The sequence below is a fragment of the Rhynchophorus ferrugineus genome, unplaced genomic scaffold (genome assembly GCF_030347505.1).
Source record: "Rhynchophorus ferrugineus isolate W39M unplaced genomic scaffold, kcgeb_rfMv2 rfM4, whole genome shotgun sequence".
Lineage (NCBI taxonomy): Eukaryota > Metazoa > Arthropoda > Insecta > Coleoptera > Curculionidae > Rhynchophorus > Rhynchophorus ferrugineus.
Window position 1 is genome coordinate 52,314,528 of NW_027472583.1, and position 17,392 is coordinate 52,331,919.

At 33.1% G+C, this 17,392-nt stretch overlaps 2 long non-coding RNA genes across 2 annotated transcripts; one reads left to right on the forward strand and one right to left on the reverse strand.

Moving 5' to 3' along the window:
* Nucleotides 1–650: 650 nt before the first annotated feature.
* Nucleotides 651–1,971, reverse strand: LOC143196212 (uncharacterized). Its single transcript, XR_013005697.1, has 4 exons — nucleotides 1,801–1,971; nucleotides 1,213–1,562; nucleotides 904–1,060; nucleotides 651–844 (listed from the first exon to the last, which is right to left on the reverse strand). It is a non-coding gene; the product is annotated as an uncharacterized LOC143196212 (long non-coding RNA).
* A 6,202-nt stretch (nucleotides 1,972–8,173) lies between these two features.
* Nucleotides 8,174–15,880, forward strand: LOC143196206 (uncharacterized). The gene is made up of 3 exons (XR_013005691.1): nucleotides 8,174–8,313; nucleotides 12,594–12,763; nucleotides 15,719–15,880. It is a non-coding gene; the product is annotated as an uncharacterized LOC143196206 (long non-coding RNA).
* The last annotated feature ends 1,512 nt before the right edge of the window (nucleotides 15,881–17,392 follow it).

Here is a 17,392-nt window from a genome sequence, read left to right on the forward strand (position 1 = left end):
ATTTTGTTACAGTTTTTTCCACTTGGTGGTACTACTAGTAGTTTTTTCAATGGTGAAACCATTTTTGCACTTTTACAGGATTTCGAGACCGTATGTCAATCAAGCCATGCTGCCTCAATCTGAATCAGTAGTAGTTAGTGGTTGCTTTGTGCGGTAGATGCTCCTCGAGTATAGCAAAATATATAAAATCGCTATTGCTTTTATATCGCTATTGCTGCTATATTTTCAACAATACGTTGTTCAGTTCTTTCTGGGGTTCACAGGCATGTGGAGTAACAGTTTCATTCGGTTTAATACCTCATAAAATACATTACGCCGTACTGAAAATTGAACTGTTTCTCTTGAACTCACCCATGACTTTTCCATTGATTATTATCATAGTAGATCCAATTGTGGCAATCAATAATCATATAATCGCTTGACATTAATTTTGAGAACATATGGTGGAGCTACTCTTTATAATATTATACTAATGACGCATTTATCATATGATAATATGATATAGTTTATATAGTTTATCTGAGTAAGTTTGGTACATACGTCATCTATATTTGTGACGTCAAACCGTCGCAATGTTGACGTATCAACTCTCAGTTTTAGTTCAGTTTGTACCATAAAATTTTAATTATAATAAAATAATTAAACAAAAATACTGTTATCAAACATAATGATTTATTTTATATTATTAAAATATAACATTATACTCATTCTAATATATCTATTATCAAAGGACTTAAAGATTCAATTAATTACATAAAGTATAAACGTTTATAGATTAGGGTTGTGTTTGATTATATTTACATTGAACTCTCTTCTAGTTGTATCCCCTGGAGGCCTAATTCACCTAATTAAAAGTTGTATACCCGGGTGATATATTTTATTTTCATCAGAGAGCATATTTACCTTTTAGGCTCAATTCTTGGGTCCTTCGGCACAGTGTTCATTATAAAGACCTTTAAATATCACTGTATATCTCAGTTTGTCTGTCTAATACCTGCTTAAATCTTTCTTGATAAAATTAGATTTAATCATTGCATTTTCCTTATTGAATTTGCCATATCTGCAAAAGAGTTACTATTATTTCTCTCTTGACTCATATTAACCAAATGCTCATGTATATTCTGAATAATTACACATATATTTGTGCACATACATCTTTTACACTTCACAATAGCATTTCATGCAGTTATCAAATATTAATTATATACTTACCTTTACTTGTGTGCACCCTCATCACTCTGTCTTAGAAATTGGCAGCAATGAATCATATCATATTCAAAAAGTTTCATTCAAGTGAATAGCTAAGCTGTTAATTTCCAATCTATCTAACATTTGTTCACAATTCCATAACCATTACCATAACAATTCCATAACCATTGGTGTTATTAACCATTCCTGTTTCCAGCATGAAGTATAACATATCTGCTTATAATTATTAATAAATAATAAAACCTAATCAATTGTTATTCCAACGTATGCCATTTTCCATCAACTTCAGTTCTCGTAATACTATTTTTATTGTCATCTTGTTATAAATGGTCATTGGGTATATTGCTCCCATTCTGAAATATCGTTGTCTCATCTAAATACATAAATTTAAATTTAGTCTTCCTTCATTTTATTATTTTCATTTTATTTCATTTTATGTATAAGTTATTAAGTTATAAGTTTTATATATAAATTATAATGTTTTAAAAGCACGATTCGGAAATTCCATTCGACCTCTTCAATACTTCCCAAACTAACAGTTTCTTTTGAAATAATTGTATTAAATTATGTTTATATTGAAAAACTACTCACTTTTTTTATACATTTCATATATTTAATCTCTGATACAGCTAACATCAAGCTGATCTTGGTTCGTTACCCGCTTCGTACGAGGATATTTTTTTCGGTGAACTCAAGATTATATTTTTAATTTTTGGGATATTTCAGTGACCGTGTCCATACTAATATTCAGTTCAACTGCAACACGCTAAAAAATGTTCAATAAAAATGGCAGCAAGTTAATATTTAACAGTAAAAATGCTTACCTTTCTAACGAATTTTACTGCAAAAGCCTCCATTATCTCGTTCCTGTTCAAAATAACTGATTAGAGACGCAATGTGTTCTGTCTGGCTTAGAAATTCTCGCAGTAATAATAAGCAGAGATTTGGAATTTATCAAAGCATTAAAATAACGATTGTCAGTTTATAACCTCTTATCACTATTGTTTTTAAGAATTTTGCATACATCTGACAACTGGACGACTTTGGCAGGCTAGTTCGGTTACACGTTCGAACCTATAAGACAACATTGTATCTCTTGTTAACTAGAATAAAACAAAGAAAAAAACAAAAAAGAAAAATAAAGTCTGACCATAAAACGAATTTATAAACGGCGATAGGCAATACATTAAACATCTTGAAAACGAATGTAAAAAATTCGTTGGATAGACTATATGTTTTCTTAAATATTTAATAAATATATTCTGTTGTTTTAGTACATACTCTTCTTTACTACCATGTGCTGTGACTACGCCATCAGAGAGCAGAAGAAAATAATACGCACCTGCCAAGAACTGCAAAAACCACTGGACATATTCGCCAAACGCTACCAGGAATTGGAGGACTTCATCGAGCAACTGCAGATGATGGACGTCCGATTCACCGCGTTCAGATGTTTCGTAGTCGATCGCAACGCCACCATCATGTTGATCAGCGTCATAGCCAACTATTTTATTGTACTCGTGCAGTTTTTAAATTGATTATTGAATAAAGATGTTTTTGCAAACTAAACTGAATAATATTTTATTCAATAGGTTTATGTATTTAACGACTTAACGAGATGTAAGGAAAATATAATATCAGTTTGTTTTTTATAACAAGTGGACCGAAAAGTCTCGGGCCTATATCTACAAATAGATGAAGCTAGTTATTGCATTCACCGCTTTTTCAGTTAGTATTAATCTTCAAAAGAAAGCTGATAAAGTTTCATGATATTCTACTCATAAATTTGTAAGTTATTGTACTAAGAGTGACAGTTATTTTCAAAACAATGGATCAAATACAATTTCGTGTTTTAATTTTACACTGCTTCTTGATGGAAAAAATACCATTCAAGCGAAGCAATGGCTGAAAATGCGTTAAAAGGACTCCGCTCCATCAGAACAACAACAATAAAACGTTATACTTATAATGGAGACACCGATGATGTAGTACGCAGTGGACGTCCTAATGAGGTGGTAACACCAGAAAGCTATAAGTTAGCTAACCCAGTTGCGTATGTTAGCTAACGTCGTAAAAATAGTAAAAGAATTTGTTGGCTTTATATTGCATGAGCATTTGGCTATGAGAAAGCTCTGTTCAAAGCAGGTGCTGCGTTTGCAACCAAAAAGAAGAACGTGTTGATGATTTTGAGGAGTATTTGGCTACTTTTAAACGTAACAAGGCGAAATTTTTGCGTCGATAGGTCACAATGGATGAAACATACATCCATTACTTCGGCTTAGCCATTTATAAAATAGGTAGGGTCTTGAAAAAATAATTCATTTTTCTATTTAAATTGAAAGAAGTGGCAACTTATTGGGCCGACTGTACCGATGGTATTGTCGATTAAATTCAATTTTATTGTAAATAAAAGTCTTATAATGTAAGTTTTTTTTTGGCCTGGGACCGGATAGGGGAATCCTGTTACGGATACCTGGTCGGGAAGACCCGCAAGAATTAGCGAGTTGGACTGGTTATGTGGAGACTGCCTCTGGGCTACCCACTAAACGCCCACCCTATCAGCTGATCCAATGACCCTAACTGATACTTCTTACTGTTAGTAAGGCAAGGGCCAGGCAAGGACGTGGCGTCGTTATCACACCACGCAGCTTGCGGTACATAAGTCGAGACAATTTGGAGTTAGAGCACGACGGGGAAGCGTCGGCTGTGATAGAATAAGGCCACGAAGAGCCGAATGAGTTATTGGCCTAAAATGTCGGCCAGCTCGGTAATACATATATTGTCCGAGAGACGAAGAGTGGAGAAATATCTCGAGTAGACCTCGGATATAAAATCGTTAACTTGGAGGACGTCTGTTTCTCTATGAATTTGATTGTTCCTGACGAACCAGGGGGCATTGATTATTCTCCTGAAAATTTTGTTTTGAAATACTTGAAAACGTTCCACCTGGCTAGGTGAGACGTATTTTAGATAGACACTGGAGCCGTATAGAACGACTTATCGAACCAGCATCTTGTACAGGAGAGATTTTATAGAGAGGAAGCCTACTGGAGCGGTTGGTAAGGGGGAACAGCAAATTAACAATACCTTGACCTTTATGGAGGGACTTTTGAATGTGGGAATTCCACCTAAACTTGCGATCGAAGAGAAGACCGAGATAGCTTCTTCTGACCATGGGATTTCGGCATTCTCGATTTTAAGGCGCGAAATGCTCGGTACAAAACACTTCTTGTGGAAGAAGATGGCCTGGGTTTTCTGCGGGTTGACCTGCAACCTCTAAAAATATAACCACTGGACCGTCTCATCGAGTTGTTTTTGGAGTCTGCTTCGGATGTGCGGTGCTACTCTTGAAGAAGCAAAGTAAGCAGTGTCGTCTGCGTAAAAAGCTGCCTCAACTTGTGGGTATAATGTAAGCACATTGCTCTGCCAGATAACACCGATTTCTTAAAATATCCAGTGCCGTATTAGTCACGCATAATGCGACTCTAATGCCACTGCTTTTATTTTTTACATTTAGTAATAGTTATTATTTTATTTAACAGATGTGACTATTCTTTCTCTTTTCTATAACATTTGTTTTAAACCATAAACCAGTATTTTTCAGTAATCTTAAAATAACCATTTTTATTTCAACAGGACATCTTTTTATATTATTGCTGGTTTTACTACGTCATTTTATTGTTAAAAAACGTACAGTATTTCAAAAATTTACGGTAACAATATGCAGATTATTATTTCGTCGCTTTTAACACAAGAGGCACACAGCATCAAACATAAATTACTTTTGATGTTTTGATATATTTGCAAAAATAGCAATGAATTAAAGACAAGCTTATTGGATGCAGAGTACCCAAAGTGAATTGGATTGGGTTCATGTATTTATAATCACTAATGTAGGAGAAGACATTACGTATGGAGGAGATGAAATCTCTATCGTGTTGGATCTTAAATGTATTTCAAAAAATCCTGAGGTTTAAAACATATATCAAAATTCATAGAAATCAGTTGAAAACAGCTTTTTTGATGTAGACGTGCGTAATTTAGAATTAATACGATTCACTTACAAATATATTTCCACGGTATGTAAATTTTAAAGTCACAACGCAAAAAAATATCAGCTTACTGCGTCTCATTTCTTTATTAAGAAAAATAGTATAAAGTAATAAATATAAATAACCAGTTCATAATTAACAACTAATAGGTTATTCAGCATTGCAGGAAAGGTTGGCAACACAATATACATTTAGAAAATACTAACCGTAGTAGCAAAACTAAATTTACTAATTAATCTATTAATACGCTTGAGGAAAATTCATAATATTGGATCCGTTGCCATTCATTTACAGCGATTTTAATGTTAACTGGTAACAGTAAAATAACGGGAGAATACAAAGAGAACAGGTGAACAAAGATAACTATAGAACATATTAAAATATATGGATCAAATGTATGAAAGCAAAGTTTAAGTATAATAAACTAAAAATAACAAAGATGATAACAAAGAAAACGCTTCTTTTCTTCAAAATTAGCTTTATTCATCAACGTAATATGTGAGAGCCACAGAATCGTTCCAGCGCCGCTCTAAAGTTTCAATACAACTTTTATAGAACGATTTATCTTTTGCCTCAAACTAGGCCTGTCTCCAGTTGCTGTCCACTCAGACGACAGTCATTTTGATTTCAGAGTAAAGTGATATATCCATGTTTGTCACATTGTCACATATCGACGTAAAGATTCCGGTTTGTTATGTTTAAACATGGCCAAAGACTGCTCAGAAGTATCAACACGTTCTAGTTTTTGGTCCACAGTGTGTAAACGCGCCATCCACTTTGAACAGAGCTTTCTCATAGTTAAATGCTCATGCAATGTAAAACCAACACGTTCTTTTGATATCTCTACGATGTTAGCTAACTGACGCAACTCTTTTCGATCACTCAAAACGACTTTGTGGATTTTTTAATATTTTCTGGTGTCACCGCATCATTTAGATGTCCAATGTGTTCTGTATCATCGGTGTCTCTCTAACCACATTTGAAGTCAGCAAACCAACATTTTATTGTTGTTTCTGACGAATACTTTTCAAGCCATTGTTTTACTTAAGCAGTATTTTTCCCATCAAAAATATACAACAAGTTATAGAACTAAATGTCGGCTAAATTTGAATAATATATGGAGTATGTAAATGTACCTTTATTAGATTATCTGATAAAAAGTTATTGTGCTTTGAAAATGGAGATTCCAGAAGGTCACATTCTTCATAAGTGAAGAACTACTTCCGAAAAGGAAGATGTGAAAAAGAGGGACCTGTCGGAATCAGAATTGGTTTGCTCGCTCTGAAACTCTAATCGTTTAAATCCTTAGACATGTTGAGTTAGACCGTGTTAAGGAACTTTTTATGAAGATACCAAAAAATTAGTCGATTCGTGAGCATCCTCGGAAGATAAAACGATTTCTCGAAATGGAATCCATAAACTGCCTGAAAGATGGGAAAAGTAGAGGTAATTGAAGGACAATACTTTAAATAAAATACATTGTACCTATTTTTCACTATAAAGGTTCAAATTCAAAAAATCCTTTAAAAATAATGTATATCTCTCAAGAAAAGTCAGAGAGAATACGCTGCAAAATTGGGAATAGAATAGAATTTACTACTAAGCTAACAACGAATGCCATTTAATTGAAATTTGTTTTTGAAAATAACTAGAAATTGCTCTTGAATAAAATATTTTTAACAAAATAGATAAGGAGCTCAATAAAAATTAAAAAATAATCAAACTTTTTTTTTTAATAAAATATAGACACCGACTTCCGTATGGGAAAAAATAGGAATACAGAAACAATGATAGAAAATAAGAAGCACTTCAGTACTTGGGGTTCGCTACCTAGCTCAGGTGATTTAACAAATGTTCCAACTAAACAACAACAAGAAATAATTGTCGATGCTGGGAATCGAACCCGCAACCTTCATTTGGGAGCTACGATTTAACCATTACACTATAGATACTGTTGTCTATAATATTTCTACGAGGTCTTATATGCGGTTAGTGCTTAAAAGGCAAACTGAATGTCTTCTACACCGAACGACTTTCGATTTTCAGTCACATCAACTCAACAATAACATCATACCCAAATATCTGATTATTTTAAATAAAAAATATGTGAAAACTTTGTACGCGCCTTTCAAAGTTGAGTGTTTCCTTCGATTTCCCCCCTTTCCCCAAAAAAGCATGATCTGGTTCCAATGGGACCCTCTCGGAAGTGTACTCTTTCGAATCAAAAAAGAATTTTTAAAATCGGCCCACTGTTGACGGAGAAATCAGCCAACATACACTAATATATATATATATATATATATATAGAACCTCCTCCTTTTTCGAAGTCGGTTAATAAAGCAACTGTGACTTAAAAATATTCACATACGTAATTTCAGCAGGATTATCAAAAATAAACCATATCTTATATAAAATACAAAGCCAAAAAAAAGTTTTAAAAAACCCAATTTTTATACATAAGTCCGATATTTATCATTGTAAACTGTTTCAAAAATAAACCAAATAAACTATATTGTTTGCCACAGTACAGCAAATGTTTTTATTATTCTGATATTAACGACCACATAAATTATTCTTAGATCACTATCATTGCATCAATAAACCATCCTCCAACAATAAGAACAGGAATGTCCGCTTAGGTGGTATCGTTCCAGAGATCGTACCATCAAATTCACCGAAGAACCAAGCATCCTACGATGCAACCATAGAATAATATTAAACTCAGAACGCTACCATATAACAAAATAAAATTCCCCTCATTCATCAAAGATTTCCTGAAGATTAATCGTGATTCCATTACAGGTATGTTTTGACCATTAATGGTGGTTAGATAATTCTCGATATGCAGAACGATGATGAACAAGGAAATGGTAATTATAACCTTGAAACTAGAGACATATGAGACAAAGCTACAACAATAAAGAAGACAATAACAAAAACATAAATATGAAACGGTGAACATATATAAGCTTGGTCTTTGTGTCTTATGGATTTATTCCAAGTTTGAAAAGTCAAGTGCGCAGTACTTACTAAGAACACGACAATGATTAAGGTAAGTTCCTAATTTTTATTGTTATTGCTTTAGTTGTTATTATGGTTATTGGTTATTTTCTGAGTCGAACTATTCGAAAATATTACAATTTTTATAAATTGTTATATATGTTACAACAGTTTTAAGTTAATTTTTATTTTTTAAATAATATTATATATTACATTACATTCAGGTTCAGATACACTAGTGCAATTAATATCTAGAAAGTGTTAACTTTTTTTAAGTGTTATGTGTCATTTGCTTGAAGCTATTCGTTTCAAAAGGTCAGAGCTATTTTCAACACTTCGTTATTTCTAGTAAATTGAGAAGATTGAAATGGAAACGAAGAAGGATATAATAAATATTCGAAAAATCGAAATCATCAAACGTTTTAAAAAACTAGAAAAACACAAAAGTTTTACTATTTATTGATCTCAAGTAGTATTTTAAATATGTTAATCTCAGCTACAGCGTACCTATCAACATTTCAACAACGATCGAATAAGGTTTATTATTTTAAATACTTCAAATCTGCTAATAGTTATTTAGAACAAACAATTTGCTAATAAATATTATAGTAATTTTCTTTTAAAAAATGTAAAACATTTTTAATATAGTTAATAGAGAAAGAAAACAGGAAAATTGAAAAGTCCCCCGCCTCATACATAGGTGGCGCTACCAGAATACTAAATCCATATGTTTTTTAGTTAGCCTTAACCCTCAAAAGATGCGTATATAAATTTGACAGCTGTCGGATCATTATTTTGTGAATTATAGCATTTTGAGTAAAGCTGCTTTTGTAATTGTGAAAAAAATGGAAAAAAGGAATTTCACGTGTTGATAAAATATTACTTTTTGAAGGGAAAAATACAGTTGAAACAAAAACTTGGCTCGATGCCGAGTTTCAGGACACTGTCCCAGGAAAATCAACCATCAATGATTGATATGCTAAGTTTAGACGGTGAAATGAGCACCGAAGACTGTGAACGCAGTGGACTCCCAAAAGAGGTTGTTACCTACGAAAACATTTAAAAAATCCACAAAATGATTTTGAATGACCGTAAATTGAAATTGGATGAAATAGCAAACACTAAAGATATTAACTGAACGTGTACATCATATCATTCACGAATATTGGTATTAAAAAACTCTGTACAAGTTGGGTGCCGCGCAAGCTCACTTTTGACCAAAAACAACGACGAGTTGATGATTTGGAGCAGTGTTTGAAGATGATCAAGTGTAATAAACCCGAGTTTTTGCGCCGATATTTGACAATGGACGAAACATGGCTCCATCATTTCACTCCAAAGTCCAATCGATAGTCATCCGAATATACTGCACACGATGAACCCGCTGCAAAACGGCCGCATTTGAGGAAAAAGAAAGTGCTGCTTCACCACGACAATGCACCGTGTCACAAGTCAGTGAAAACGATGGCATCCACCGTATTCTCCAGATCTGGCCCCCAGCGACTATTTCTTGTTCTCATATCTCAAAAGAATGCTCGCTAAGAAGAAATTTTCGTCGATTGAAGAGGTGATCGCTGAAACTGAGGCCTATTTTGAAGCAAAGGACAAATCGTACTACAAAAATAGTATCAAAAAGTTGGATGGTCGCTATAATCAGTGTATCACCCTTGAAGGGAATTATGTTGAATAAAAAAAAAATTTTGCCAAAAAAAATATGTTTTACTATGGTAGGCCGGAGACTTTTCAATTGATCTGTTATTTCGACAAATGCTATAATTTATAAAAATAATCGTAATAATTAATCACTTCTGTAAGTACGTTATGCATATTTTTCTATGATACTATAGTTTATAACTAGACTGTACATTCTATTTCAAGTACCGCACTGTCTGTGGCTCTATGACCTTTTCGTTTTCTATAATTTATGTCTTGGATTATTGTTAAAGAACCACTTGAATTTAAATTGTTTTATAAAATATAATTGTGTATAATATTTATATTTAAATTTAATAAGAGTGTTTCAGTTGTTCAAAATGAATTGTTGAGTTCTAAAATAAATTATGTTAATTATTTTTCACTGATATTTTTTCGGCATTCGTAATACGAATATTTCAAAGAATATTATAATAAATTCTAGTCTATCTATCTTTCTATCTTTCTCTTCAAAAAATATATTGAAGCACATATTAATTTTTGACTAAACATGCTAAACAAACTTTGTGCATTGAGAGAAGATCTAAAGAACATATTTCCTGCTGGGCTATTTTTGGTCTTTCTTCTAATTATTGCATAAGAAAGTCGATGATCTAATGATTTTACTTTAGAATTGGTTAAAAATAACCTAATTAATAAATACAGAATAGAAATAACTGTCATCATTTAGAGAAAACTTAGACAGAAGCATCTCTCCCCCATCTCTCACAAATTTACCATTACAAATTGAAATTGATATAGAAGCAGCAGTATTAAACATTACAAAAAATATAAAGGGGTCAGCATATTCCACAACTCCTAACAGTGAAACATTTCCAGAAAAAAAAACACACATATATCATGTACAATTCAGAAAAAATAGCAGAAAACAGAAAGCTACAACGGAATTGGCAACAGCTAAGGACTGAAGAGAATAAAAGAAAATTTAATAAGGCAATAAAAGAGCTGATCCGAAATTAACAAAACAAAGGCATTCAAGAATAGTTAGAAAATTTGATATCAATTGAGGCTACAGACTATTCGTTGTGGAAAGCAACAAGCAATTGTAGAAAAAATAAAGAGAAAACAACTTTTCTCAAAACACTTAAAAATATTTTTAAACCTTTCCACTCTGAGCAACAGAATGATGACGGAAATAAAATTACTAGCTTTCTAAATTCGCCATTTCAATGACTTACCACATGAAAAATCAACGGTCAAAAAAGTTAAACAAACAATAATGAGAGAGATTAATATTAAAAAAGCTCCTGGTTATGATTACCTGTAACATTTTACAAGAACTATCAAAGAAGGATATAAAACTACTAACATTTATATTTAATGCTATGCTACGAATTAATTATTTTCCTAGTATCTGGAAAATAGCTAAAATATTAATGATTCTCAAACCAGGAAAAATACCAGAAGATGTCACCTCCTACTAGCCTATAACTTTATTACCGATAATCTCGAAAGTTTTTGAGAAAATATACATAAAGAAGCTAAACTATATAATAGAAAGAAGAAAAATTATTCCAGAACATCTTTAGGTTTCGCAATAAGCATGGGACTACAGAAGAAGTGCATAGACTTGTAAACAAAATAAACATGAACCTAAATGCCAAAAGATATTGTTCGGCTACTTTCCTAGACATATCTTAGGCTTTTGACAAGTTTGCAGGTTAAATTAAAAATCCACTCACAGTATCAATGAATCTACAAACCCACCTGGAGCAAATACAATTATGGTTGAAGACATGGCGCATTAAAGCCAATGAAACAAAATCCACGCATGTAACGTTTACCCTGCGTAGAAGAACATGTCCACCAGTGAATATCAATAATTGTCAACTCCCCCAAGCAGAGGATTTAGAAGTTATCATTAGATAACAAGGTATTGCTGTATGAGTCTATACTCAAGCCTATTTGGTCATAGGGAATCGAACTATAGGGTACCGCTAGCAAATCTAATATATCCATCAAACAACGATTCCAAAATAAAGTGTTGCGTTTCAAATGAAGTGATACAACGCGATATTCCACTTATGGAATGTAATTATAACGAGTGCAATTCAACGTGTTTGTGTAAAGTACTTCGAAAGAGTGTTAATGCGTCCCAATACACTCACTAATCAGTTAACTGTGCTAGTGATAGTGAAGTGCGTAGACTAAAACGTTTAACGCCATCTGATCTGATTACTGGACATATATAGACTTTAGAATAAGCTTTAAAATAAGACTAATTAATTAAGATAATATTTTTACAGGAGATCACTTAATGAAAATATATATATATATATATATATATATATATATATATAAACATAACAAATATTTATTGCATATTGGGCAGATTGTGGAACTACTAAGAGTAGTTCTGAAATTAATTCATCAAACATCAGATATTTCATATTATTTTTTAAAAAAATTGTTACGAAATGCTGATGATAATTATAATTTATTTATTGGTGATGGTGTTCTTTTATGTTAAATTCTACACTTTTGGATAAGGCAGCAATAATGCACAATTGTGCAATATAATTACACATGTAGTTTCAAATTTTAAGTAATTGCGTTACCAAAACTAAATTAACAAATAACCCACTCTGCACTCATCATCATCATTCACTTATTTTGCAGGAACTCTTCGTTTTGGGTATCTTCCTGATTGCATTCTCTAATAGTCATCCTGTTGAGAAAGGCGAACCGAAACTTGCACTGGGCGGTGCTGTAGCAGTCAGCGAAGATGGAGCTCCAGCAGAAAGTGATGATCTATCTCCAGAAGCATCGGCCTATCCAGGTTATGGAAGGTAATAATCAAAAATATATATTGTGTAGACATACTAGGACATATCTGTGTAAGTGTTTTTAATGTAACTAGTGATCGCGTCATAATTGAAATTCAATGCATATATTGTTGTTTTATTTGAATAATTACCTTAGTTGGGAACTTAGATATTGACGTTGACTGCTAACATGTATCAACTTTTTATTAGTTTGTGTTATTTGTCCTGAAAAGTAGCTGATTTAGTATTATTATTGGATCAATATGTATTGGATGGATACATCCACTACCATTTGCAATATTTGGTTGGTTCTTTGTGCATTCGCTCTTGAAATATGAGATGAATTAATTTGAAAATAATTCTAAAAATATACTAATAAATTCTAAATAATAACTTTAACCATACGTACTATTTCGATTACTAATAATTTTTTTAACGATAATAGTTTTTTATTTTCTTATGTTTCTTTATCATATGTTCTCCAGCTATTAATTCACCAAATTTCTTAAAATTTAAATCAGATTTGGCGAATTTGAAAATGATGTTTGCGGAAATCTAAAGTATTGAAAAAACTTGTGGAAATAACGGGCAGATAAGCCTTTTTCTTATTTTTGAATTATGTTAATATAATAAGCACTTTGCATATAAATATAATTTTCTATTTCTGTGAGGTTACAGCAGAATGCTTTCGAAAAAATTCACTCTATTTGAACATTCACATCCTGAGAAACAACACTTTTATTTTGTTTCTGCATTTAAACAAATAATTTTTGCATTAAAATTAAAACAATAATTATAAAATAATAATAAAAAACAATAATTAAAATATTAATTTTAAAATTATACACGAAAAGTAAAACTTAGTATTTCTAAAATCTAAACTCAAAGCATAGAATAAAAGAAAAGTGGTTTGTCAGTAGATCTTACTTTAATTCCTACGGCCCTCTAGTGACTCAGATACACACTAGAGGCATGGTTACGAATGGGGCTATTTAACTTCCTATTTTGTGTTTCTATATTTTCCAGGTCCAGATAGTATAACAATAAACCATCTAAAAAACCTCACTAGCAAGCAACTATCTGAACTTGCCAACATTATCAACTCCATCCTGAGATTAAAGCATTTCCCAAAGTCCTGGAAACATGCGCTTGTCGCTGTCATTCCTAAAAAAAATGTCAAGTCTAACACTTCTCAGCCTGAATAGTTCACTCTCCAAACTTGCCGAAAAAGCGACATTAAACGCATTAAACGATTTCACAGACACACATCACATAATCCCGAACGAACACTTCGGTTTCCGTGCTAAGCGTTCATGCCTCAATCAAGCTGCCCGCGTCGCAGCAACTATCCACCAGGCAATGCTAAAGGTCGAAAAACAGGAGCCATCTTCTTAGATGTCGCCAAAGCTTTCGACCAAGTATAGCTCGACGGTCTAATATTTAAAGCAAATCAACTAGGTCTACCGAATGACCTAATATCCCTGATAGATTCATACTTGGATGGTAGGTCCTTTCAGGTGAGGATCGGTGACACAGTCTCCTCTCGTAAACAAATCTCCGCAGGAGTCCCGCAAGGCGCTCCATTAGCGCCAGCCCTATTCAACCTTTATATGACTCATTTCCCGCTCTACACACTTTCTCAGGACGCAATACGTAATAGACTACAAGTACAACTGAACCAAGCGATAGCGTGGTACAAATTCCGGCGGCTTCAGATTAGCCCGAGCAAAACTCAGGCTATTCTGTAGTTCAACCGCAAGGAGTTTCAGGCTTATCGCCTCCAAATCGAAGTCCCCATCCCCTGGCTCCAGAAAGTTTCATACCTCTGTCTCCAGTTCGACGACAGATTCCAATGGTCTGCCCAAATTCAACACCTATTATTTCCTCTACTCTACAGAAAAAACAAACTGCCAATCCCACAGAAAGCGACCCTGTATAAAATGCTAGTCCGTCCAATCTGCCTCAATGGAGCATAGGTGTGGTACAGGTATGTCTCGGAGAGACAACTTGAACTACTCAAAATATTCCAATCCAAAAAGTCCGTGCGTTACTCAGAGCCCTACACCTCGAATCAGGCATCCCGTTTGTGAAAAATTTAATAAACATGCTCAGTGTGAGATTCTCCATAGGAACCTTAGAACACGTTAACATCTTAATAAAATCCCTACAACTACGACAGTCCCAGTCGTAACCCAGGGTCTCTGTCGCCCGCAAAACAATCATATCTCGAACCTGACGCGACATCAGCCGAAGACCATTTGGTTTTAGCTGGTCATTCTAGTAAATGAAAAAAAAAAAAATGTCTATATTTTATGACAAAGGCTTTATAACAGTCTATATTATCAAATTGAGCTTTGACATGTACAACGAGTGATGTTTTACTCACTATTATTAGTTTTTTTATCGACTAAAAATCAATAGGGCAAAATTAAATTTTCCACAATCCTTACTTTAGCTATTATATTTCACTAAATTCGCTGTCCAGGAACAAGCAGTTTCGGAAAATTACATAAGCTCTCCCTATAAAACCAAAAACTCACAACTTACAAGTTATAAACGAATTGATTGACAGTTCTATTGAAAATTATTTTCTGTATTTTCTTGCAACTGAAAAATAAAAGCTACTCAATTAAAAGTACAAATTTGAATATTGTAAAGAATAAAATATTCACAAACCCATGTTCTACATTTGGTGGAATTAACACAGTTAATAAAATGACATACAATTTATAATACTTCCAAAAATAAACTGAATAATGTAAATAAAGAACTATCTCAGAAAAAGTCGGCAATCATAGACAAAATATATAAATAAGTGTGCGTGATACACATTTAATTTCGAACTTCAAAAATGTATGAACTTCAAATCGCTAGATACTGTTAGAAAGGTGAAAAGAGTTGAATTGTACTTTTAACCAATATATCCAAATAACTAATTATTAAAAAATAATAATAATTGATTTATACATTTATTTGCAGGGGCCATTGCTGTGGACATAAACCACACAAGCACTGGGGTTGATCAATAGAAACATCCAACCTCCATTTTCCAACAATGGTTTTTAATACTAATAATTAGTAAACATTGAATAAACTTTTGTGATTGTTGGGTGTAATGTTGAATAAATAATATATAATATATCGATTTGTTTCATTTTGTGCCATTTGAAAAGTAAACAATTACATCTCCATACTTCCTGTTGATTCGTTCTTGTTTCCTATTTTTCTGTTATAAAATGTTTTAAATTTTTATTTTTTTTTAAGTCAAACTAGAAAAGTAATGAAGGACCAAGAAGTTGTTTTGAGAACTTTATTTCTGAAATGTAAACATTTTAATTGTTTTTTTTGTTAAATAATATTTTTATAGTAAAATTCTCCCAAATTTGAATGTATGTAATGGACTTTAAATGTAATCCCCTCAAATAAATTATAACAATAACCTCGAGGCAATTTATTGGCTTTAAGAATAAGAAGAAAGAAAAATGATGAGAGGAAAACCTTAATAATGGCGGATAAAGATTAAGGATTAATTATTAATTATTAAGGATTAATTAAGGAGGGCTATTATTAATAAAAACGACAATCGTCTGCTTTCCACGTTTAATGGTGTTTACCGACCTGATCATTCGGGGCGAAAGTACAGAGAAAACTGAAAATGCGCATGAGCAGAACATAATTCGACGAATATTCGTGCCAAATACGTTTCAAAATTGGTTCAAATCGTAGTCAGCATGCACCTTGCTTAGTTCCAGTGTTCGTCGCATGATTTTCAGCGCCTGGCGACGAACAGAATGTTGTTCCAGGAGCCGCAGATCGGGCCAACAAATTTGAGCGAGCGTCGAAAAAATTGGCGGGATTTTTAATGACTTAGGTTTTGGTTTCGAGAAAATAACCCTGTTTTTCCTTGTAATTTAACTATTACTATAAAGATGTTTTTGAATGTTAATTAATATGTGTTAATATCTATTAATAACAGGTCAATTGAAAAGTACCCGGCATACCATAGTAAAACACTTTTTTGGCAAAATTAGTTTTTTTATTCAACATAATTCCCTTCGAGGATGGTTCCCACTGGTTCTAACGACCCCCAACTTTTCCATACCATTCTTGTAGTACGATTTGTCCTTTGCTTTAAAATAGGCCTCAGTTTCGGCAATCACCTCTTCATTCGACGAAAATTTCTTCCCAGCGAGCATTCTTTTGCAATTCGAAGCCCAATTCATGGATTTTGGCCATCGTTTTCACTGACTTATGACACGGTCTTGGTAAAGCGGTACTTTTTTTTCTTCAAATGCGGTCGTTTTTCAGCGATTTCGTCCTTCAAGCGGTCCGATAACGCTATGTAATAGTCGCTGTTAATGGTCCTTACTTTTTTAAGGTAGTTAATGAAAATTATTCCATGGGCATCCCAAAATACAAACGCCATAATTTTGTCAGCCGACTGTAGCGTTTCCCACGCTTTGGAGCGGGTTCATCATGTGCAGTCCACTCGGATGACTGTCGATTGGACTTCGAACTGAAATGATGGAGCCATGTTTCAACTATTGCCACATATCGATGCAAAAACTCGGGTTTATTATGCTTGATCATCTTAAAACACTGCTTCGAATCATCAACTCATCGTTGCTTTTGGTCAAAAATAGACTCGCGCAG